The sequence below is a fragment of the Drosophila persimilis genome, unplaced genomic scaffold (assembly GCF_003286085.1).
Source record: "Drosophila persimilis strain 14011-0111.01,24,50 unplaced genomic scaffold, DperRS2 tig00000477-arrow-pilon, whole genome shotgun sequence".
In the NCBI taxonomy this organism is placed as follows: Eukaryota; Metazoa; Arthropoda; class Insecta; order Diptera; family Drosophilidae; genus Drosophila; species Drosophila persimilis.
Window position 1 is genome coordinate 5,180,916 of NW_020825313.1, and position 25,432 is coordinate 5,206,347.

A 25,432-nucleotide genomic window follows, 5' to 3' on the forward strand; every position below is an offset into this window, starting at 1 on the left:
TCGTCTCGAAAACTTTTAAGGAGATGACCGATGCATTCGGAGTCACTCATATGAGGACTCCAGTGCATTCTCCGCAGAGTAACGCAGCTGAACGCGTGAATCGCCCAGTACTCAGCGCGATTCGGGCGTATCTGGAAGACGATCACCGGGACTGGGATGTGCATCTGCCGGAGATAGAACTGGCTATTAGGAACTCGGTTCACGAGGCGACAGGCGTAACGCCATTCTTTGCAGTCTTCGGGCAGCAAATGTATTTGCATGGGTCATGCTACAAGCTGGCAAAGCGACTGCGGTCAATCTGCGAGCATAACATATCGCTGCTGGAGGGTCAGAACAAGCGACAACTCATCCAAGAGAGGATTCGCGCTAGTTTACATCAGGCATACGAGCGTAGTAGGGTAAGGTACAACCAGCGAGCTCGGGTGTTTTACGCGAGGCCGGGACAAGAGGTATTCCGCCGAAATTTGGTCCTTAGTGACTTCGGAAAAGGCTTTAATGCCAAGTTCGCGCGCAAATTCATCCGATGCCGGGTAGTAAAGCCAGTAGGAGAGAACGCGTATGCTCTGGAGGACCTTAACGGCCGTCCCATAGGAGTGTACCACGCCAAAGACCTGAGAATGTAGTGAGGTGTGGCCTACGTTGGGCGCGGCAGAAGAATACAGGGCACGCCGGCGTGTGCTCAATAGTGTTCCGGAATCCGGTGGGCATGCCCACGCGTATGTTGTCCCTCCTGGGACTGACGACATACTCGTGGTGGTGTTCCAGTCCCACCTGAACGATAGGTGGCCAGGGCTGAGGGCGACGCGCCATCTAGCGGAAGTCCAGGGAGGCTCGATGGTGTATGGGGACATCGGGGGGAGCTGGAGCCGTTACTGCGGATATAAGGAAGAGAATAGGATTAGTTATATGTATTAGTAAGGTAAAAAGGGATAAATAGGAGTGAAAATATTAGAAAACGTGGATTGGATTATGGAAATCGTGGAGCGTGGACGGAGTAACGTCGAAATTTGAAATTTTGTGAATAAAACAGACAGTTTGAAGTGAGTACAGAAAAAGCGGGCGATAAAATAGGTTGTAATGCAGAAAATGTTACTAACAGCCGGCAAGGAATATAGCCACCAGAACCGGGCCAGAAGATTTCCTGGAGAGGAACACTGGAGTTCGAGAAAGTCGACTGCAGAGAAGAAGACTGTCCAACGGGACCTGAGTGAGTTCGTTCCAGTTGCGCGTGTGTGAGCCAAGTAGCGCGGGACGTGTGAAGGGGGAGGGTGAAAGAGGACGATTTAGCTGCCAGGGTGATTCTAGCCACACCGCACGATCGTTGCATCGCCTTCCAGTGCGTGCCACACGTTTGGTCTCATTTACCAAGTAAAAACCCCGAAACCCTATTCACACACACACACACACGCGCACACGTATACACGGACCTATATAAATTTAGGGCTGACCGGCCACGGCCAGCGATCGCCCACGTCGTTTGAACTTAAAGAAAAAAAACATAATCCGCACTCCAAACACCGTTCCACATTAAATGTTATTTTGTTCCGTGTGTTGTCCTTTATTCAGTATTTAGTATTAGCTTAAACCGTTTAACGTAAAATCTTCGCCATTGAAAAAAATATGTAAAAACACCAACACCTTTCACGAACCTAAATCTGCGATCAGCTGTTCAGTTCCAGAAGATTAACCCTTAGTGGGTGACGCGGGGGTCCCATCAGTCCACCGTATTTGGTCGAGCGATTTGTGGAAAAATATTGTTTATTGTTTATGTCCCGGTGACCCTTAACAAGAGCTCTTGGTAGGTTAAGTCTCCGTAGGGGCCCGAGTTAAATTAACTCCCGTAAAGCTGGATCCACTCATCTACACATATTCCATTACGTATGGGTGAGGGTATCCCTGTTGGTTGAACGAAATTTTAAGCAGTTATTTCCCGGTTTGCCTTTCTGTCGAACGTTTTGGTGTTTCTTTTTGGTTAGTGATAATTCTGAGTATAGCTATTTATTAATGAGAAAGATGAAATTGTCAATTAATAATTATTAAAGCTTGGATATATATTGAAGTATGATGCATTAAATTTAAAATAGAGGGAGGACGCGTGGCGTAAGCCATGGATTAGGCCAGCCGTTACCATTCCAGCATAGGGTGGCCAAAATGAACGTTGTGTTTGGTCACAGGTAGGGCGGGCGCGCGAAGTGATAACACCCAAGCTTCACCCACTTGATAGCCGTCTGTTTATGATTTTCTTTGTTGTTGTTAGGTTGTTGTTAGTTTTGATGTCCCGAGAAGTAGTATGTCTCCTTTTTTGTCTACATTTGGCGGGCAAGGGGAACTACCCAGCCCTGGGGTCGACAGCTAGCCGGCATTGCCCTCTGGGAAACAAGCCAAGTGTAACAAATGGCGCCCAATCTATTTTCGAATTCGCATGCATCTGGACTGACGCAGGTTCGGGTGGTATTACAACAAATGTCACTCGGGCTGATAAAGGCAGAGGCGGGGAATGAAAAAAAAAAAAAAATTTTGTGGAGAAGACGACAGCTCGCGAAGTGCAGTTTAGCTGTCCCGGCAGAAGTCGCTGCTGCAGGCTTAAGGTGAGCGTAAAGCTGGTCCTTAATGGCGCGGGTGATTGATGCTAGGGATGGATAGACGGAGGCAGTTAACGGAAATATAAAATATGTGATAGGGACTTACGAATTACAGCTGAACATTTTGTCGCTATTCGATGTCGCAAGTGAACGTAAGTCACTGCCGTTCAACAACAAAATGGACAGGGAGTTTGCGACGGACACATTGCCTGGTGGACTGTGATATCGAATAAATCTGTGATGGAATGTGATATTGGAATAAGTTAGAGTAAGTCATGTAGGTAAATGTTCATTGTAGTTTCGCACCTGTTTGTTTAAAACAAAGCCGCTTTCGTGTTTTTGGACCTGTTGTCTGTCTGCCGAGAGGTGGTGAGGAGTAGGTGGCCCGGGAGTCGTAAAGACAACCCGCGATGCATCTGTTGTCATGGCAGATCGGTATGATGGATGACAGGAACAAATCACAAGCAAAGTGAGCTCATGCACCGTGAGGCTTCTCGTTTATCGGCCATCGCGTAGAGCGATGACTAGAGTAGATGACAGGCCACACAAAGGTGGTGTTCGTAATTGTAGGATATCCGTAGGGCGACTGTCAAGTGGAGCGCAGAAACTGGAGCGGTTACTGGCCCCGGCTAGTCACGTGTCCCCCTCTTAATGAATCTTGTAAGAAGGAGAAGATATGTTAGAAATTTTTGTTGTTAGGTTTTGTGTTGTGTTGAATGTGTTTGAAGTTTGAGTGTCTTAGGTGTCGATCGAATATACATGTATGTTATTATTTATTTATTTATTCAAATATTTAATTGCATATATATCGTTAACGGCGCTAGTTGGCGCAATATTTATATCGGTATTTAGTTATTCATTTATCGGAGTATTTATTTCTTTATTAATATATATTATCCTAGTTTAGGAGTTTCCCTTTTTTTTTTTGTAATATTGGTGTTGCTCGGTGCAGATGCCACAAGAAGGGGGTAGTCGACAGTATCATACGCGATCACGCGTAAACAAAACAGTGGACCAGATAGGAGAAAGGTCAGGGGCGATGTTTGATCAAGCTCGGGAGGAACTTGGAGCTGTGGGGGGGTTGCCAAGAACACCGGTCCAGGCCAGGTCAGAAGAATGGCCAATGTCTTATCCTACACCCACGCTTGCTTCCGAACTGGCATCAGCAGTCAACGTATCGTTGGCCCAGGCTCATGCGACACACAGGGCAGCGAACACTGACTCGATTAGTCGGGTGTTGCAGGAAGAGTTGCGTAAGGGGTTTATCGAGATGATGCACATACTCAACGAGGTACTCCAGCCGGTTAGACAGCTGCAGCAGCAGAAGGAACCGCAGCGGGAGGAGGTTCACCACGAGCAGGAGTATCGAGGAGCAATCCCGAAAAGGAAGCCGTCTAGCACGACTGATGCGCCGATTCCGCCACCAAAACCATTTTTGTCTCGCTCGTGGCGAGGTGGTATTGGTCCGGAACCGTCTTCAGGAGTAGGACAGACCGCATCCAGTGAGCAGCATCAACGGGGTGGGCATCAAGCGCGAAATTGGCGAAACCCAATAGCACTCAGACACTCGGGTCAGGGTCGTGGCGAGGGTAGGAGAGCTGGTGGGATTCCTCGAGAAGATCCGCATCCAAATCCCCCGGGTTATAGACCTTGGCCACGGTGGGGCCGAGTCGAAAAATGGGACGTGACGTTCGACGGAGACAGCAACAAAATGACAGTCGAGGATTTTGTGTTCCGAATTGAATTCCTACAAGCCCAATGCCGCTGTCCGTGGGATGAAGTTCTAAAGGGATTTCATCACCTGGTTACAGGAAACGCGCGGGAATGGTACTGGCAGTACATCCGTGATCATGGCGGTGGTGTTTGGCAGGAACTAAGGGGCGACTTAATTGCTCGTTTCCGAGGCACGGCGTCCGAGTTCGACCGCATGAGAGAACTGCGAGAAAGAATGCAGCGGTCAAACGAGAGTGTGGAAGACTTTTTCCACGTCATGAGAAAGCTCGCGTCGAGGTTGGAGATGCCACCACCTGAAAAGGAGATGGTAAAAATCGTCAAAAAGGCACTCACAGATGAGATAGCGAGTTTCGTCTACGGCTTACGGGTTTATTCCTTAGACCAACTGCGGGATGAGTGCGTGGAAATAGAGGCACATCTGAAGAGGAAGGCTCGATCTTCGTGGCGAGGAGCACCCAAAGCCACAAACTATGGTCGCGGGGCGAATGCGAACGTCAGCGAGGTCGCGCAGGATCGGTCGATTAGCGATGAAGAGGCAGAGGTCATTGAGGAAGCGCAAGTGACACAGCGTGTTTCACAGAAGTTGATTTGCTGGAACTGCGGGCAGACCGATCATGGCTTTAGGGATTGTATGGCATCGGAGAGGCGAATTTTCTGCTACCGGTGTGGAAAGCCCGATGCATATTGTCCAACCTGTCCGAATTGCGCGGGAAACGTGAAGAGGGGTGCGATCCATGCGAATCACGCTCACAGAAGGGGCCTGCGCAGAGAAAGTAGAAGAAAATAAAAATGAATTAGATAGACGTAAATTGCATGCTAGGTTAAGGAACTTATCATATGAAGAGCGCTTAAGAAATTATTTAGAAACCAGAAATAGAATATTTTCTGAACTACGAGTGGATGGTATGCGAGCACTGTCGGTGCGGGTGAGAAAGGCGAGATCCCGTTTTAAGCAAAGGCGAGCTATGAGGAGGCAGGTGATTGCTTCAGTAAAGCGTTGGTGCAAGAAAGACCCGAGAGTTTTCGCAGAAATCTCTATAATGGGCGAGTCCGTGCGAGGCCTGTTAGATTCAGGCGCTACACACAGCATGCTAGGGTGTAATGGTCAGGAATTCCTGGAGAAGCTGGGCGTGGAGGCTCGTCGATATTCTTCTATAGTGAAGGTAGCGAATGGGGAAGATCGCGCAATCGTTGGCCGAGTGGAATTACCGGTGAAATACAAGGGAGAGGTAAAAAGATTAACGTTTTTCGTATGCCCTTTCTTGGAACAGGAAATTTACTTGGGGGTAGACTTTTGGCGGGTATTCTCATTGGCTCCTGAGGTGATGGGAGAAGGTCCAGTAGGGGCATCTCACAGATTAGTGGAAGAAGTGCTGGCTGATCAAGTCGCTCACTATGTGGAAGGCCCGGAGAAGGAGATAGTGCAGGAAGAATGGGAGTTGTCAGAAGAGCAAAAGGCAGCCTTGGATCAGGTGAAGGCAGAGTTTCTGACTTTCGAAGCCGTAGGCCTGGGGAGGACGTCGAGAGAGACTCACAAAATTCAGTTGGTGGAGAAGGCCGAGCCTGTGAAGGATCGACATTACCCGCTGTCGCCAGCGATGCAGGAAGTGGTGTGTGGTGAGGTGGACAAAATGTTGGCTTTGGAAGTCATCGAGTACAGTGATAGTCCGTGGAGCAACCGTACCACCGTGGTGCGAAGGCCGGGCAAAAATCGTTTCTGTCTCGATGCCTGAAAGCTCAACACAGTAACCATCAAGGACGCTTACCCACTTCCTAGCATCGAGGGGATTTTGTCGCGTCTCGATCAGACGATATATATCTCCAGCGTCGACTTAAAATTCGCCTTTTGGCAAATCGAGCTGGACGAGCAGAGTCGACCATATACGGCGTTCACGGTGCCGGGACGCCCTCTGTACCAGTTCCGTATGATGCCCTTTGGCCTCTGCAACGGCGCACAACGCCTATGTAGACTGGTCGATAAGGTGATTCCGGTTGAGATGCGTTCAAACGTCTATGCGTATCTCGACGACTTGCTGATTATAGCTGAGGACTTCCAAACGCACGTGAAGATTCTGCGACAGGTTGCCGAGCATCTACGAGAAGCAAATTTAACGATAGGGCTGAGCAAATCTCATTTTTGCTATAAAAACATTAAATACCTGGGATTTATAGTGGGAGGAGGAGCGCTGAAGATGGATCCGGATCGTGTGTCGGCCATGTTGCGTATTCCCGAGTCGCGATCTGTTCGAGAATTGCGTAGTTTCCTGGGAACTTCGGGCTGGTACCGGCGCTTTATGAAAAACTATGCTGAGATGGCCGGTCCGCTCACAGGAGGCAAAACGAGCCATGGGGGAGCTAAAAGCTGCACTCACCTCGGCACCAGTCCTGGTACACGCGGATTTCAAGCGGCACTTCTACATACAGTGCGACGCCTCACATTATGGGGTAGGAGCCGTACTCTTCCAACGGGATGACGAGCAGAACGAGAGGCCCATAGCGTTTTTCTCTGCCAAACTGTCGGTGACAGAGAAGGAGTGTCTGGCAGCCCTCATGGCGATCCTTAAGTTCCGTCCGTACGTAGAGCTTATGCCGTTTACAGTCATAGCTGACCACGCCAGTCTCAAATGGCTCATGACCATGAAGAACCTGGATGGTCGCTTAGCTCGTTGGTCCCTTCAACTGCAGGTCTTCGATTTCGGCATAGAACACCAGAAAGGAGCGGACAATGTAGTGGCAGATACATTATCACGCAGTATTGAAGAGCTGGAAGTGGATCCGAGTAGTATCCTGGGTTTTGAAACGGTGGAGTTTGAATCTGGAGAATATCAGGAGTTAAGGAAGGAAATAACAGAGAACCAAGACCGCTTACCTGATCTCCAGATTGTTGACGGCATGATATTCAAGCGCATGCGCTTTGAACGATTGGATGATCAACTGGAGGGCGCCGTCTGGAAATTGTGGGTTCCGAGTTCGCTGACGGCCGCGTTGATAGACAAAGTACATTCGGAAGAGAAGACAGCGCACGGAGGAATCGCGAAAACCTTGCACTTATTGCGTAGGCAGTTTTACTGGCCGAACATGGCGATAGAGGTGCGGGATTATATCCGACGGTGCACCGTGTGCAAGGAGTCGAAAGCGCCGAATTATCGGATGCAGGTCGGGATGGGGCAAAAAGTGGTCACTGAGCGCCCGTTCCAAAAACTTTATATTGATTTTTTGGGTAAATATCCGCGGTCAAAGAACGGTCAGGCGTGGATATTTATTGTAGTTGACCAGTTCTCTAAGTTCACATTCCTAAAGACCATGACCAAGGCACAGCAAAGGAAGTTGTAAGATTCCTCGTTCACGAGGTGTTTTACAAGTTTGGAGTGCCGGAGATGATTCACTCGGACATGGGGCTCAGTTCGTCTCGAAAACTTTTAAGGAGATGACCGATGCATTCGGAGTCACTCATATGAGGACTCCAGTGCATTCTCCGCAGAGTAACGCAGCTGAACGCGTGAATCGCCCAGTACTCAGCGCGATTCGGGCGTATCTGGAAGACGATCACCGGGACTGGGATGTGCATCTGCCGGAGATAGAACTGGCTATTAGGAACTCGGTTCACGAGGCGACAGGCGTAACGCCATTCTTTGCAGTCTTCGGGCAGCAAATGTATTTGCATGGGTCATGCTACAAGCTGGCAAAGCGACTGCGGTCAATCTGCGAGCATAACATATCGCTGCTGGAGGGTCAGAACAAGCGACAACTCATCCAAGAGAGGATTCGCGCTAGTTTACATCAGGCATACGAGCGTAGTAGGGTAAGGTACAACCAGCGAGCTCGGGTGTTTTACGCGAGGCCGGGACAAGAGGTATTCCGCCGAAATTTGGTCCTTAGTGACTTCGGAAAAGGCTTTAATGCCAAGTTCGCGCGCAAATTCATCCGATGCCGGGTAGTAAAGCCAGTAGGAGAGAACGCGTATGCTCTGGAGGACCTTAACGGCCGTCCCATAGGAGTGTACCACGCCAAAGACCTGAGAATGTAGTGAGGTGTGGCCTACGTTGGGCGCGGCAGAAGAATACAGGGCACGCCGGCGTGTGCTCAATAGTGTTCCGGAATCCGGTGGGCATGCCCACGCGTATGTTGTCCCTCCTGGGACTGACGACATACTCGTGGTGGTGTTCCAGTCCCACCTGAACGATAGGTGGCCAGGGCTGAGGGCGACGCGCCATCTAGCGGAAGTCCAGGGAGGCTCGATGGTGTATGGGGACATCGGGGGGAGCTGGAGCCGTTACTGCGGATATAAGGAAGAGAATAGGATTAGTTATATGTATTAGTAAGGTAAAAAGGGATAAATAGGAGTGAAAATATTAGAAAACGTGGATTGGATTATGGAAATCGTGGAGCGTGGACGGAGTAACGTCGAAATTTGAAATTTTGTGAATAAAACAGACAGTTTGAAGTGAGTACAGAAAAAGCGGGCGATAAAATAGGTTGTAATGCAGAAAATGTTACTAACAGCCGGCAAGGAATATAGCCACCAGAACCGGGCCAGAAGATTTCCTGGAGAGGAACACTGGAGTTCGAGAAAGTCGACTGCAGAGAAGAAGACTGTCCAACGGGACCTGAGTGAGTTCGTTCCAGTTGCGCGTGTGTGAGCCAAGTAGCGCGGGACGTGTGAAGGGGGAGGGTGAAAGAGGACGATTTAGCTGCCAGGGTGATTCTAGCCACACCGCACGATCGTTGCATCGCCTTCCAGTGCGTGCCACACGTTTGGTCTCATTTACCAAGTAAAAACCCCGAAACCCTATTCACACACACACACACACGCGCACACGTATACACGGACCTATATAAATTTAGGGCTGACCGGCCACGGCCAGCGATCGCCCACGTCGTTTGAACTTAAAGAAAAAAAACATAATCCGCACTCCAAACACCGTTCCACATTAAATGTTATTTTGTTCCGTGTGTTGTCCTTTATTCAGTATTTAGTATTAGCTTAAACCGTTTAACGTAAAATCTTCGCCATTGAAAAAAATATGTAAAAACACCAACACCTTTCACGAACCTAAATCTGCGATCAGCTGTTCAGTTCCAGAAGATTAACCCTTAGTGGGTGACGCGGGGGTCCCATCAGTCCACCGTATTTGGTCGAGCGATTTGTGGAAAAATATTGTTTATTGTTTATGTCCCGGTGACCCTTAACAAGAGCTCTTGGTAGGTTAAGTCTCCGTAGGGGCCCGAGTTAAATTAACTCCCGTAAAGCTGGATCCACTCATCTACACATATTCCATTACGTATGGGTGAGGGTATCCCTGTTGGTTGAACGAAATTTTAAGCAGTTATTTCCCGGTTTGCCTTTCTGTCGAACGTTTTGGTGTTTCTTTTTGGTTAGTGATAATTCTGAGTATAGCTATTTATTAATGAGAAAGATGAAATTGTCAATTAATAATTATTAAAGCTTGGATATATATTGAAGTATGATGCATTAAATTTAAAATAGAGGGAGGACGCGTGGCGTAAGCCATGGATTAGGCCAGCCGTTACCATTCCAGCATAGGGTGGCCAAAATGAACGTTGTGTTTGGTCACAGGTAGGGCGGGCGCGCGAAGTGATAACACCCAAGCTTCACCCACTTGATAGCCGTCTGTTTATGATTTTCTTTGTTGTTGTTAGGTTGTTGTTAGTTTTGATGTCCCGAGAAGTAGTATGTCTCCTTTTTTGTCTACATTTGGCGGGCAAGGGGAACTACCCAGCCCTGGGGTCGACAGCTAGCCGGCATTGCCCTCTGGGAAACAAGCCAAGTGTAACAAATGGCGCCCAATCTATTTTCGAATTCGCATGCATCTGGACTGACGCAGGTTCGGGTGGTATTACAACAAATGTCACTCGGGCTGATAAAGGCAGAGGCGGGGAATGAAAAAAAAAAAAAAATTTTGTGGAGAAGACGACAGCTCGCGAAGTGCAGTTTAGCTGTCCCGGCAGAAGTCGCTGCTGCAGGCTTAAGGTGAGCGTAAAGCTGGTCCTTAATGGCGCGGGTGATTGATGCTAGGGATGGATAGACGGAGGCAGTTAACGGAAATATAAAATATGTGATAGGGACTTACGAATTACAGCTGAACATTTTGTCGCTATTCGATGTCGCAAGTGAACGTAAGTCACTGCCGTTCAACAACAAAATGGACAGGGAGTTTGCGACGGACACATTGCCTGGTGGACTGTGATATCGAATAAATCTGTGATGGAATGTGATATTGGAATAAGTTAGAGTAAGTCATGTAGGTAAATGTTCATTGTAGTTTCGCACCTGTTTGTTTAAAACAAAGCCGCTTTCGTGTTTTTGGACCTGTTGTCTGTCTGCCGAGAGGTGGTGAGGAGTAGGTGGCCCGGGAGTCGTAAAGACAACCCGCGATGCATCTGTTGTCATGGCAGATCGGTATGATGGATGACAGGAACAAATCACAAGCAAAGTGAGCTCATGCACCGTGAGGCTTCTCGTTTATCGGCCATCGCGTAGAGCGATGACTAGAGTAGATGACAGGCCACACAAAGGTGGTGTTCGTAATTGTAGGATATCCGTAGGGCGACTGTCAAGTGGAGCGCAGAAACTGGAGCGGTTACTGGCCCCGGCTAGTCACGTGTCCCCCTCTTAATGAATCTTGTAAGAAGGAGAAGATATGTTAGAAATTTTTGTTGTTAGGTTTTGTGTTGTGTTGAATGTGTTTGAAGTTTGAGTGTCTTAGGTGTCGATCGAATATACATGTATGTTATTATTTATTTATTTATTCAAATATTTAATTGCATATATATCGTTAACGGCGCTAGTTGGCGCAATATTTATATCGGTATTTAGTTATTCATTTATCGGAGTATTTATTTCTTTATTAATATATATTATCCTAGTTTAGGAGTTTCCCTTTTTTTTTTTGTAATATTGGTGTTGCTCGGTGCAGATGCCACAAGAAGGGGGTAGTCGACAGTATCATACGCGATCACGCGTAAACAAAACAGTGGACCAGATAGGAGAAAGGTCAGGGGCGATGTTTGATCAAGCTCGGGAGGAACTTGGAGCTGTGGGGGGGTTGCCAAGAACACCGGTCCAGGCCAGGTCAGAAGAATGGCCAATGTCCGATCCTACACCCACGCTTGCTTCCGAACTGGCATCAGCAGTCAACGTATCGTTGGCCCAGGCTCATGCGACACACAGGGCAGCGAACACTGACTCGATTAGTCGGGTGTTTCAGGAAGAGTTGCGTAAGGGGTTTATCGAGATGATGCACATACTCAACGAGGTACTCCAGCCGGTTAGACAGCTGCAGCAGCAGAAGGAACCGCAGCGGGAGGAGGTTCACCACGAGCAGGAGTATCGAGGAGCAATCCCGAAAAGGAAGCCGTCTAGCACGACTGATGCGCCGATTCCGCCACCAAAACCATTTTTGTCTCGCTCGTGGCGAGGTGGTATTGGTCCGGAACCGTCTTCAGGAGTAGGACAGACCGCATCCAGTGAGCAGCATCAACGGGGTGGGCATCAAGCGCGAAATTGGCGAAACCCAATAGCACTCAGACACTCGGGTCAGGGTCGTGGCGAGGGTAGGAGAGCTGGTGGGATTCCTCGAGAAGATCCGCATCCAAATCCCCCGGGTTATAGACCTTGGCCACGGTGGGGCCGAGTCGAAAAATGGGACGTGACGTTCGACGGAGACAGCAACAAAATGACAGTCGAGGATTTTGTGTTCCGAATTGAATTCCTACAAGCCCAATGCCGCTGTCCGTGGGATGAAGTTCTAAAGGGATTTCATCACCTGGTTACAGGAAACGCGCGGGAATGGTACTGGCAGTACATCCGTGATCATGGCGGTGGTGTTTGGCAGGAACTAAGGGGCGACTTAATTGCTCGTTTCCGAGGCACGGCGTCCGAGTTCGACCGCATGAGAGAACTGCGAGAAAGAATGCAGCGGTCAAACGAGAGTGTGGAAGACTTTTTCCACGTCATGAGAAAGCTCGCGTCGAGGTTGGAGATGCCACCACCTGAAAAGGAGATGGTAAAAATCGTCAAAAAGGCACTCACAGATGAGATAGCGAGTTTCGTCTACGGCTTACGGGTTTATTCCTTAGACCAACTGCGGGATGAGTGCGTGGAAATAGAGGCACATCTGAAGAGGAAGGCTCGATCTTCGTGGCGAGGAGCACCCAAAGCCACAAACTATGGTCGCGGGGCGAATGCGAACGTCAGCGAGGTCGCGCAGGATCGGTCGATTAGCGATGAAGAGGCAGAGGTCATTGAGGAAGCGCAAGTGACACAGCGTGTTTCACAGAAGTTGATTTGCTGGAACTGCGGGCAGACCGATCATGGCTTTAGGGATTGTATGGCATCGGAGAGGCGAATTTTCTGCTACCGGTGTGGAAAGCCCGATGCATATTGTCCAACCTGTCCGAATTGCGCGGGAAACGTGAAGAGGGGTGCGATCCATGCGAATCACGCTCACAGAAGGGGCCTGCGCAGAGAAAGTAGAAGAAAATAAAAATGAATTAGATAGACGTAAATTGCATGCTAGGTTAAGGAACTTATCATATGAAGAGCGCTTAAGAAATTATTTAGAAACCAGAAATAGAATATTTTCTGAACTACGAGTGGATGGTATGCGAGCACTGTCGGTGCGGGTGAGAAAGGCGAGATCCCGTTTTAAGCAAAGGCGAGCTATGAGGAGGCAGGTGATTGCTTCAGTAAAGCGTTGGTGCAAGAAAGACCCGAGAGTTTTCGCAGAAATCTCTATAATGGGCGAGTCCGTGCGAGGCCTGTTAGATTCAGGCGCTACACACAGCATGCTAGGGTGTAATGGTCAGGAATTCCTGGAGAAGCTGGGCGTGGAGGCTCGTCGATATTCTTCTATAGTGAAGGTAGCGAATGGGGAAGATCGCGCAATCGTTGGCCGAGTGGAATTACCGGTGAAATACAAGGGAGAGGTAAAAAGATTAACGTTTTTCGTATGCCCTTTCTTGGAACAGGAAATTTACTTGGGGGTAGACTTTTGGCGGGTATTCTCATTGGCTCCTGAGGTGATGGGAGAAGGTCCAGTAGGGGCATCTCACAGATTAGTGGAAGAAGTGCTGGCTGATCAAGTCGCTCACTATGTGGAAGGCCCGGAGAAGGAGATAGTGCAGGAAGAATGGGAGTTGTCAGAAGAGCAAAAGGCAGCCTTGGATCAGGTGAAGGCAGAGTTTCTGACTTTCGAAGCCGTAGGCCTGGGGAGGACGTCGAGAGAGACTCACAAAATTCAGTTGGTGGAGAAGGCCGAGCCTGTGAAGGATCGACATTACCCGCTGTCGCCAGCGATGCAGGAAGTGGTGTCTGGTGAGGTGGACAAAATGTTGGCTTTGGAAGTCATCGAGTACAGTGATAGTCCGTGGAGCAACCGTACCACCGTGGTGCGAAGGCCGGGCAAAAATCGTTTCTGTCTCGATGCCCGAAAGCTCAACAAAGTAACCATCAAGGACGCTTACCCACTTCCTAGCATCGAGGGGATTTTGTCGCGTCTCGATCAGACGATATATATCTCCAGCGGCCTCTGTACCAGTTCCGTATGATGCCCTTTGGCCTCTGCAACGCCGCACAACGCCTATGTAGACTGGTCGATAAGGTGATTCCGGTTGAGATGCGTTCAAACGTCTATGCGTATCTCGACGACTTGCTGATTATAGCTGAGGACTTCCAAACGCACGTGAAGATTCTGCGACAGGTTGCCGAGCATCTACGAGAAGCAAATTTAACGATAGGGCTGAGCAAATCTCATTTTTGCTATAAAAACATTAAATACCTGGGATTTATAGTGGGAGGAGGAGCGCTGAAGATGGATCCGGATCGTGTGTCGGCCATGTTGCGTATTCCCGAGTCGCGATCTGTTCGAGAATTGCGTAGTTTCCTGGGAACTTCGGGCTGGTACCGGCGCTTTATGAAAAACTATGCTGAGATGGCCGGTCCGCTCACAGGAGGCAAAACGAGCCATGGGGGAGCTAAAAGCTGCACTCACCTCGGCACCAGTCCTGGTACACGCGGATTTCAAGCGGCACTTCTACATACAGTGCGACGCCTCACATTATGGGGTAGGAGCCGTACTCTTCCAACGGGATGACGAGCAGAACGAGAGGCCCATAGCGTTTTTCTCTGCCAAACTGTCGGTGACAGAGAAGGAGTGTCTGGCAGCCCTCATGGCGATCCTTAAGTTCCGTCCGTACGTAGAGCTTATGCCGTTTACAGTCATAGCTGACCACGCCAGTCTCAAATGGCTCATGACCATGAAGAACGCTTAGCTTAGCTCGTTGTCCCTTCAACTGCAGGCCTTCGATTTCGGCATAGAACACCAGAAAGGAGCGGACAATGTAGTGGCAGATACATTATCACGCAGTATTGAAGAGCTGGAAGTGGATCCGAGTAGTATCCTGGGTTTTGAAACGGTGGAGTTTGAATCTGGAGAATATCAGGAGTTAAGGAAGGAAATAACAGAGAACCAAGACCGCTTACCTGATCTCCAGATTGTTGACGGCATGATATTCAAGCGCATGCGCTTTGAACGATTGGATGATCAACTGGAGGGCGCCGTCTGGAAATTGTGGGTTCCGAGTTCGCTGACGGCCGCGTTGATAGACAAAGTACATTCGGAAGAGAAGACAGCGCACGGAGGAATCGCGAAAACCTTGCACTTATTGCGTAGGCAGTTTTACTGGCCGAACATGGCGATAGAGGTGCGGGATTATATCCGACGGTGCACCGTGTGCAAGGAGTCGAAAGCGCCGAATTATCGGATGCAGGTCGGGATGGGGCAAAGTGGTCACTGAGCGCCCGTTCCAAAAACTTTATATTGATTTTTTGGGTAAATATCCGCGGTCAAAGAACGGTCAGGCGTGGATATTTATTGTAGTTGACCAGTTCTCTAAGTTCACATTCCTAAAGACCATGACCAAGGCACAGCAAAGGAAGTTGTAAGATTCCTCGTTCACGAGGTGTTTTACAAGTTTGGAGTGCCGGAGATGATTCACTCGGACAATGGGGCTCAGTTCGTCTCGAAAACTTTTAAGGAGATGACCGATGCATTCGGAGTCACTCATATGAGGACTCCAGTGCATTCTCCGCAGAGTAACGCAGCTGAACGCGTGAATCGCACAGTACTCAGCGCGATTCGGGCGTATCTGGAAGACGATCACCGGGACTGGGATGTGCATCTGCCGGAGATAGAACTGGCTATTAGGAACTCGGTTCACGAGGCGACAGGCGTAACGCCATTCTTTGCAGTCTTCGGGCAGCAAATGTATTTGCATGGCTCATGCTACAAGCTGGCAAAGCGACTGCGGTCAATCGGCGAGCATGACATATCGCTGCTGGAGGGTCAGGACAAGCGACAACTCATCCAAGAGAGGATTCGCGCTAGTTTACATCAGGCATACGAGCGTAGTAGGGTAAGGTACAACCAGCGAGCTCGGGTGTTTTACGCGAGGCCGGGACAAGAGGTATTCCGCCGAAATTTGGTCCTTAGTGACTTCGGAAAAGGCTTTAATGCCAAGTTCGCGCGCAAATTCATCCGATGCCGGGTAGTGAGGCCAGTAGGAGAGAACGCGTATGCTCTGGAGGACCTTAACGGCCGTCCCATAGGAGTGTACCACGCCAAAGACCTGAGAATGTAGTGAGGTGTGGGTGTGGCCTACGTTGGGCGCGGCAGAAGAATACAGGGCACGCCGGCGTGTGCTCAATAGTGTTCCGGAATCCTGTGGGCATGCCCACGCGTATGTTGTCCCTCCTGGGACTGACGACATACTCGTGGTGGTGTTCCAGTCCCACCTGAACGATAGGTGGCCAGGGCTGAGGGCGACGCGCCATCTAGCGGAAGTCCAGGGAGGCTCGATGGTGTATGGGGACATCGGGGGGAGCTGGAGCCGTTACTGGGGATATAAGGAAGAGAATAGGATTAGTTATATGTATTAGTAAGGTAAAAAGGGATAAATAGGAGTGAAAATATTAGAAAACGTGGATTGGATTATGGAAATCGTGGAGCGTGGACGGAGTAACGTCGAAATTTGAAATTTTGTGAATAAAACAGACAGTTTGAAGTGAGTACAGAAAAAGCGGGCGATAAAATAGGTTGTAATGCAAAAAATGTTACTAACAGCCGGCAAGGAATATAGCCACCAGAACCGGGCCAGAAGATTTCCTGGAGAGGAACACTGGAGTTCGAGAAAGTCGACTGCAGAGAAGAAGACTGTCCAACGGGACCTGAGTGAGTTCGTTCCAGTTGCGCGTGTGTGAGCCAAGTAGCGCGGGACGTGTGAAGGGGGAGGGTGAAAGAGGACGAGTTGCCAGGGTGATTCTAGCCACACCGCACGATCGTTGCATCGCCTTCCAGTGCGTGCCACACGTTTGGTCTCATTTACCAAGTAAAAACCCCGAAACCCTATTCACACACACACACACGCGCACACGTATACACGGACCTATATAAATTTAGGGCTGACCGGCCACGGCCAGCGATCGCCCACGTCGTTTGAACTTAAAGAAAAAAAACATAATCCGCACTCCAAACACCGTTCCACATTAAATGTTATTTTGTTCCGTGTGTTGTCCTTTATTCAGTATTTAGTATTAGCTTAAACCGTTTAACGTAAAATCTTCGCCATTGAAAAAAATATGTAAAAACACCAACACCTTTCACGAACCTAAATCTGCGATCAGCTGTTCAGTTCCAGAAGATTAACCCTTAGTGGGTGACGCGGGGGTCCCATCAGTCCACCGTATTTGGTCGAGCGATTTGTGGAAAAATATTGTTTATTGTTTATGTCCCGGTGACCCTTAACAAGAGCTCTTGGTAGGTTAAGTCTCCGTAGGGGCCCGAGTTAAATTAACTCCCGTAAAGCTGGATCCACTCATCTACACATATTCCATTACGTATGGGTGAGGGTATCCCTGTTGGTTGAACGAAATTTTAAGCAGTTATTTCCCGGTTTGCCTTTCTGTCGAACGTTTTGGTGTTTCTTTTTGGTTAGTGATAATTCTGAGTATAGCTATTTATTAATGAGAAAGATGAAATTGTCAATTTATAATTATTAAAGCTTGGATATATATTGAAGTATGATGCATTAAATTTAAAATAGAGGGAGGACGCGTGGCGTAAGCCATGGATTAGGCCAGCCGTTACCATTCCAGCAGAGGGTGGCCAAAATGAACGTTGTGTTTGGTCACAGGTAGGGCGGGCGCGCGAAGTGATAACACCCAAGCTTCACCCACTTGATAGCCGTCTGTTTATGATTTTCTTTGTTGTTGTTAGGTTGTTGTTAGTTTTGATGTCCCGAGAAGTATTATGTCTCCTTTTTTGTCTACATTTGGCGGGCAAGGGGAACTACCCAGCCCTGGGGTCGACAGCTAGCCGGCATTGCCCTCTGGGAAACAAGCCAAGTGTAACAAGATTGCGGTCCCAGATTTGGTCTTCACTCATACCCTTACCATTGGCGGGTATTATTCCAACGGCAGCGGTGGCTGCATATGGTTGTCTGGAGCTAGCGAGTATGCTGCTGGCGTATCCTTGCCGAATCATATGTGGACACTTAAACCAGTGGATTGGTACTAAGACAATGCAAAGTAGAAACCATAGCCCAAACAAAATAAATTTTTTTTTTGTCGTCGTTCCAAAGATTTGCAACTCATATCCCTATCTTATTATGTCACCAATTAAATGTCACTTTAGGAAATATTTGGTAAAATATAGAAAAAAAACGAGGGGGAACGTTGTGAGTTGCTGCGGACACCGCAACTCTACGGTTATACCCGATACTAAGTCAGTATGGCTCTCCTCCGGCAGACGCCGCTAATATTAAGCGACACGACAAACAGTGTGTGCGAGAGAGACATAAAATCAGTTTGAGCGTGACGTCGGGCGCTGCGTAGCCACTGCAAATTGATTTGTTCCTTTTGGCTATAAAAATGATCTGATCTGATACAGATTCAGCAATCTGATAGATATGGTCATTATCTATGATTCTGCGTTTTTAGTTTTTTCAAATCTGCAATATTGTGGATGCAACAGATTTTCGTCCTTTGTGGGGGCGGATGGGGGTGGGGCGAAATTCTGAGATATACGTTTTATAGTGAGATCTAACAGAAGTGCGGATACCAAATTTGGTTACTCTAGCCTTAATAGTCTCTGAGATTTGTGGTTGCCCCAGATTTTCGTCCTTTGCGGGGGCGGAAGGGGGTTTGGCGAAATTTTGACACGAAACGGTCAAGGTCCGATATCACAGGAGTGTGGATACCAAATTTGGTTACTCTAGCTCTTATGGGTTCTGAGATCCTTGAACTCATATTTTGCAATTGGCAAAACCGACCATGAAACCTGTGTGTTAGAGTGAGACAGAGCGAGAAAGAGTGAAATTGTTTTCGTGATTCTGGCTGTAATAATTATACGATCTGGTTCAGATTTTGCACTCTAGAAGATATAGTCATCTTCTACGATTCTGCGTTTTTAGTTTTCTCGTATCGTCGAAATTGTGGATGCCACAGATTTTCGTCCTTTGTGGGGGCGGAAGTGGGCGGGGCAAAGTTTTGAAATATTTTTGGAGCAGTGACATATCACAGAAGTCTGGATCCAAAACATCGTTGCTCTAGCTCTTATAGTCTTTGAGCATTAGGCGCTGAAGGGGACGGACAGACGGACAGACGGACGGACGGACAGACGGACGGACGGACAGACGGACGGACGGACAGACAGACATGGCTCAATCGACTCGGCTATTTATGCTGATCAAGAATATATATACTTTATAGGGTCGGAAACGATTCCTTCTGGACGTTACACACATCCACTTTTACCACAAATCTAATATACCCCAATACTCATTTTGAGTATCGGGTATAAAAAATAATCTTATAAAATATGCCGCTGCGACATAGTCCTCAGCGAAACAATCCGCTGAGTTCGGAAAACTTTTGTGGCATTTATTTGCTCCGAAATGTCCAAACTCAGCCGTGTTTTTGTACTCCTTGCAATCACGTTTTCCATAAAGCATGTCTGGAAGAATGGTTCCCTCATCACGATGACTGTCCGAACTTTAGCCGAGTATGTACGTTATCTCAAGCGAAACTAGTTGTTGGCAATTGTTCTCCAAACAAGCCGCAGCCGGAACCAACAGAATTACCAGGTCCCTCGGGAATTACTACTCGAAGTCTTGCCAAAGCTTTAGAGGTCGCACAGACCCCGGCAAATGGACATGTTCAACCCGAGACAGGAAAGGTATCCGAGGGAAATGGCAATAATACCCAATTTAGCCAAATTCCAACGGTAGGTTCAGTCCCGGTTGCACGAACCACTAGGCCAACTCGTTCCAAAAGAACTCGAGCCCCAGCCAAAAAGAAGGTCCCAAAGTTCCCGCCAGGTCGATCTTCCGGTCCGGAAGTAGTGTGTTTGTCGGGATTGGATGCTAGCCAAAGCTCCAACCAGACTGAAGCTCCGTCAGCTAATGTCGCCACTCACTGTAGCCCTTGGGAAGCACCCAACGCACGGCCAGCCCCTCCAAGCCAGGGGTTGGACTTGGACGTCCTCCAACAGATAATTGAGAGCACTGTGGCCAGAGCCATTTCCACCTTGCGGATTCAGCCGCCAGCGAGTCCGCTGAGGGTATGCGAGGCCAAATATCCCCACACCAGGTTCATGTATAACCGGAAGTTCTAGCCTGCGAACGGCCAATACGGCCGATATTATGCAAAAGTGGAATGTTCCTTTTGATGGTTCTACCGAAGGTTTAGGGGTAGAAGAATTCATTTACCGAGTCAAAACATCGACCGATGAAACCTTGGATAGCGATTTTCTCGGCCTTTGCAAACATTTGCACATTCTGCTGGTTGGCAAAGCGCGCAATTGGTATTGGAGATACCACAAGCAGGTAGATCGCATCGTTTGGACGGAATTTTGTGCAGCTCTTAGACAACAATATAAAGACTATCGTTCCGAGTTTATGAGCAAGGAATTGAGTCGAGCGCGAAAGCAACACGTCGGAGAACCCTTCGTCGTTTTTCACGACGCCGTGGCTGGTCTAATAGATAAATTTGGCATTCAAATGGCGGAAGAGGAATTAATAGAAATAAAAGCAAATTTGCTTCCCGAAACCCGTCACCAAATCTTATATCAGTCCATTAGCTCAGTTGGTCAATTGAGGAGATTAGTACAGATGCATGAAAATCTAGTGCACGAGTTACAGAAATCTGAAAAGTCTAGGCCACCGGTAGGCCGACGTTCGATACATAGTCTGGAGGAATCGCGCCCGAAAGCGATCAAGAAGAGTATGAGGATATTAGCAGCTAAGCGTTCTTGTTGGAATTGTGAGGAGCTTCGACATGTGTGGGAAAATTGTATGGCAGATAGGCGGATATTTTGTTACGGCTGTGGAGCTCCGAATGTCTATAAGCCGCAGTGCCAAACATGTATTCGTAGAGCTTCGGAAAACCGTCAGAAGGGTGCATCCAACAACTGCCGGATTCCCCCGAAAAACCACCATTAAACTTATTCGTTGACTTAGAGCGAGGCAAAAAGAGTTGGGCTTCTTATTGTGCGAAAATCAAGGAAACGAATACGATCGTCAAGAGAAGTTGTCGGTTTTTACCGTATCCCGAACGGGTTAATAAATATTTAGAGGTGCGAAAAAGAATTTTTAATGAAGAAGCACATGAAGATCCAAAACGAATCCAGCGTTTGAGAAAATATTATGATAATGTCAAAAATAACCGTAGACTGTTAGTTTCCGCTATTAGTAGTAGTCCCAAGGATATGCGCAGTTATGCCGAAGTATCCTTTCTGGGTCGAACAGAACAGGGTCTGTTAGACACCGGCGCAAGTATCAGTTGTATAGGGGCTGAAGTAGCTCAGACTGATTTTTCATCCTTTTCTGAATATAAACTCATAAGAGCCACTGCACCATCTCTGACACAAAATCTAATCCTAGGCCACGATTTTTGGAGATCGTTTTCGCTGGCCCCAGACATCATTGCAGCTGTCGAGATAAGCTCGAAGGACGATGAGGCAGACGAACCAGATCCCTTACGGTATCCGTTAACTAGGCAGCAAAACCAACAACTCGAGGTTGTTAAACAGTTATTTCCCAACGCGACGGAGGGACTAGGCCGTACGGCCTTGCTTAAGCATCATATCGATGTAGGACAGGCCGCCCCCGTAACACAACGCTTTTACCCGGTTAGCCCCGCGGTGGAAAAGTTGCTTTATGCCGAGGTAGATAGCATGCTCCAACTAGGCGTTTTTGAACCGTCATCCAGTGCTTGGAGTTCGCCAATGCGACTGGTTCTTAAGCCCAACAAAGTCCGTCTGTGTCTGTGTCTCGATGCTCGACGACTAAATGCAATCACCCGTAAGGATGCCTACCCCTTACCAAGTATCGATGGTATTTTTTCCCGGTTGCCCAAGGCAAATATCATAACCAAGCTGAACCTAAAATATGTGATTGGCAGATCGAACTCGCTGAGGATTCCAAGTCACTAACTGCGTTTACGGTCCCGGGAAGGCCGTTATATCAGTTTAAGGTTATGCCTTTTGGCCTGTGTAACGCTCCATCCACTATGTGTCGTTTGATGGATGAGATCATTCCCCCGGATTTGCGTTACTGCGTCTTTGGATACTTGGACGATCTTTGCATCGTATCAGCAGATTTCTCTTCCCATCTAGCAGTGCTGGTACGACTGGCTGAACAGTTCAGAAAAGCCAACCTGACTCTGAATATTAAAAAGAGTCAGTACTGTGTCACCAGCGTAAATTATCTTGGATACGTCATCAGGAATGGAGGTTTTTGCACTGATCCCTCCAAAGTAGCTTGTATTGTGAACTGGCCGCCGCCGAGGAATCTAAAACAGGTTCGCGGCTTTCTTGGGGTCTGTGGCTGGTATCGTAGATTCATCCAGAACTTCTCTGAGCTATCCTGTCCTATCACCGAGCTTCTTTCCAACAAAAAGACAAAAAGACTTTCCATGGACTCTTTAAAAACCGTGTTGACTTCTGCTCCAGTGCTCGAAAACCCAGACTTCGAACAGAAATTTTTCCTCCACTGTGACGCTAGTGATTTTGGTATAGGAGCCGTGCTCGTGCAATTGGTGGATCTGCAGGAAAAGCCAATAGCGTTTATGTCGAAAAAACTAAGTCGTGCGCAACGTAATTATAGCGTTACGGAGCGCGAGTGCCTGGCCGTAATTCTGGCCATCGAAAAGTTCCGTTGTTATCTGGAACTGCAGGAATTCGAAGTGGTTACTGATCATTCCAGTTTGTTGCGGCTAATACGCCAGCAAAACGTGTCGGGGAGGTAAGCTCGATGGATTTTTCGATTGCAGCAATTTAAATTCTCGATATCGCACCGAAAAGGAAAAGATCACATTGTCCCCGATGCTCTTTCCCGGTTACGTGAACCTGAGGTATCCGCAGTAGAGATGAGTCCTGTGATAGATCTCGAATCCGATGCATTTCAGGATGAGAGCTACCAACAGTTAAAATAACAGTATAAGAAAAATTTTTCTCGACTGCCCGATCTGAAAATTCTCGACCAATTTCTGTACATTCGAACCGAACACGCAGATGAAAAGGCGTGGCCAGTCAGTCGACCCTGGAAGTTATGGGTTCCCGAGCGTTTGAAGACCGAAGTTCTTAAACAAGCTCATGACAATCCTACTTCAGCGCATGCCGGCATGCAAAAGTTCGAAGAAGTCTGTTTTGGCCCGGCTTAGCTAAAGATGTTCGAGAGTATATTCGTAGTTGTGAGGTGTGCAAAGCATTCGAAGCTCCTAATTATACTCTGCGGCCACCCATGGGAAACCACATACCAACTTGTCGACCATTTCAACGATTGTGCATAGATCTGCTTGGACCCTATCCACGCAGCAAAAAGGGGTATGTTGGTTTGCTAATTGTTTTAGATCACTTCAGTAAATATCAGTGGCTACACCCCCTGAAGAAATTTACTTCCGTAGTAATCCAAGAATTTCTGCTAAAGCAGATCTTTCAGGCCTATGGGGTGCCTGAAACTATTGTTAGCGACAATGGAAAACAATTCAAATCAACAGAATTCAACGCATTCTTGACACAGCTGGGAATTAAACATATGTACACGGCATTATACTCTCCTCAAAGTAATGCGGCGGAACGAGTAAATCGTTCCTTGTTAGCTGCCGTGCGATCATATCTTCAGCAGGATCAGACCTACTGGGATCAGCATCTCTCAAGTATATCTTGTTCGCTGCGATCGTCACTACATCAGTCCTTAGGTTGTTCACCATATCGAGCCCTGTTTGGCTTAGATATGCTCACGCATGAGACGGATTATAAGCTTCTGAAGGATTTAGGAAGGAAAAAAAAAGGAAAATTTGAGGAAATTCACGCAAAATTTTAATGCCAAATTGGCTCCTAAATTTCTGAAATGTCGCGTTCGGAAAAAACTGGGTAATTTTTTCTACCTTCTGGAAAATCTTCAGGGCCGAGAAATAGGAACATTTAATGCGAAAGACTTTCGATCCTGATTCCCGCTAATATTCTGTCTAACGGTGGCATATTATCGGGTGGTGTAACGGTTACGGTTGGGCAGTACCCATGCAGGGTACGTTAGCGCTATGGTGCTCGGGTGCTGTGCAGCGCATCGCAACGGAGCTTTCGAAGCCGATCATTAAGATCGGTAAGCTCCTATTTAAGCGGTGCAAAAGCAGCAGAGCGTTCTCTTTTGAAAATTTGAATCTGTGCAGCTGGTGATTATCTCCGCGTCGGTAGCAAATATATATATAAATCGACCACGTGCAATCAACACAACCCCCCCCCCCCCCCCCACCCCCCCCAGGAGAAAAAAAGAAAAACTCAAATAACTTCCCACAAATACCAACCGAAACCGAAAAAAACGAAACGGTGAAAACGGAGTTGGGTTTGTCGCCAACCCGTGCGTCACACAGCGCTGCCAGGAGCAAACAACACTCGTGTCTCCGTGGAAAAGTCGGAAAACCGGGCCCTGGCCACGATCGGTAGCCCACCCAGCTCTTACAAAGTTCTGCCCCCCTCACCAAACTCCCACCCTTGACGGGAGTACTCTTCGCGAGTCTACCTTGGTGTGGGGCCGAGATTGTTTTTCCTCCTCTGGAAATCGTTGGAAAGTCCACCTGCCCGGCTACATAACCTCCATCGCACGGACGCATAGAGATCACCCCTCCTCCCCGTAGGCGCCGCTAACTCGCTTTCTGCGACGGTCTAAAAGAAGCCGCTACGGATCCAGACACAGATTTTGTAGCATAGTGTAGCTTTAATTGTCATTTTCTTTGATTCCTTCTGAACCCTTATATGCCTATGTAACTTTCATTAACGCTGCGTCACAGTCATACCTCGATAGCCGTGAAAGTGAAAGTTCCCAAAACTGAATTTATTGTGCTGATTGGAAAAAGAAAAACTTAATCATAGAGATCACCCCCCCATTTACCAATCCCCCTCCGATCAGGGCACACATTAACCTTGTTTTCACAGCTCCAACACGAAAGGCGCCTTTCAGAGATGGACCACTGTATTGAAGCTGTAAGTGACCCAATTTCCCGGTTCTCTTTTGCGCCTGAATTTGTAAAATTGTAAAAAACATGCGCAGCGGCCAGTCACTGCTGATAAGAGAGCGCAACGCTTGCGTTCCCCACGCTCGAAGCTTTTCGTTCTCGTCGTTGCCAATTCTGCTTTCAGCTTGCATTGCTCGCTTTCCATGTATTTTTGTAATGCATTGAAACGTAGCCGACAAACACACTAAACAAAAAAAAAAAAATAAAATTTTTTTTTTATCTCCTCAAACCAACAAGCACAAAAATGTTTTTTTATTTGTAATTAAACTGCGTTTTGGCTAACCATGGCGGATCGCTGGTCTGACCCCCGCGGCTTCTTATAATTTTTTTATTTTTCGTTTTCTTTATACATATTTAATTTCCTTATTTCTAATCTCATATATTATATTTATATATACCTCTATAAATATCTAAAACTTGTCTCTATCTCCTTTAGTGATTAAGCCTCCTATTTTTTCATTTCCATTAATTTTTTTTCTTGATTTGCCTACTGGTTGTAATTAAAGACTTGTGTTCTTTTCGGTAG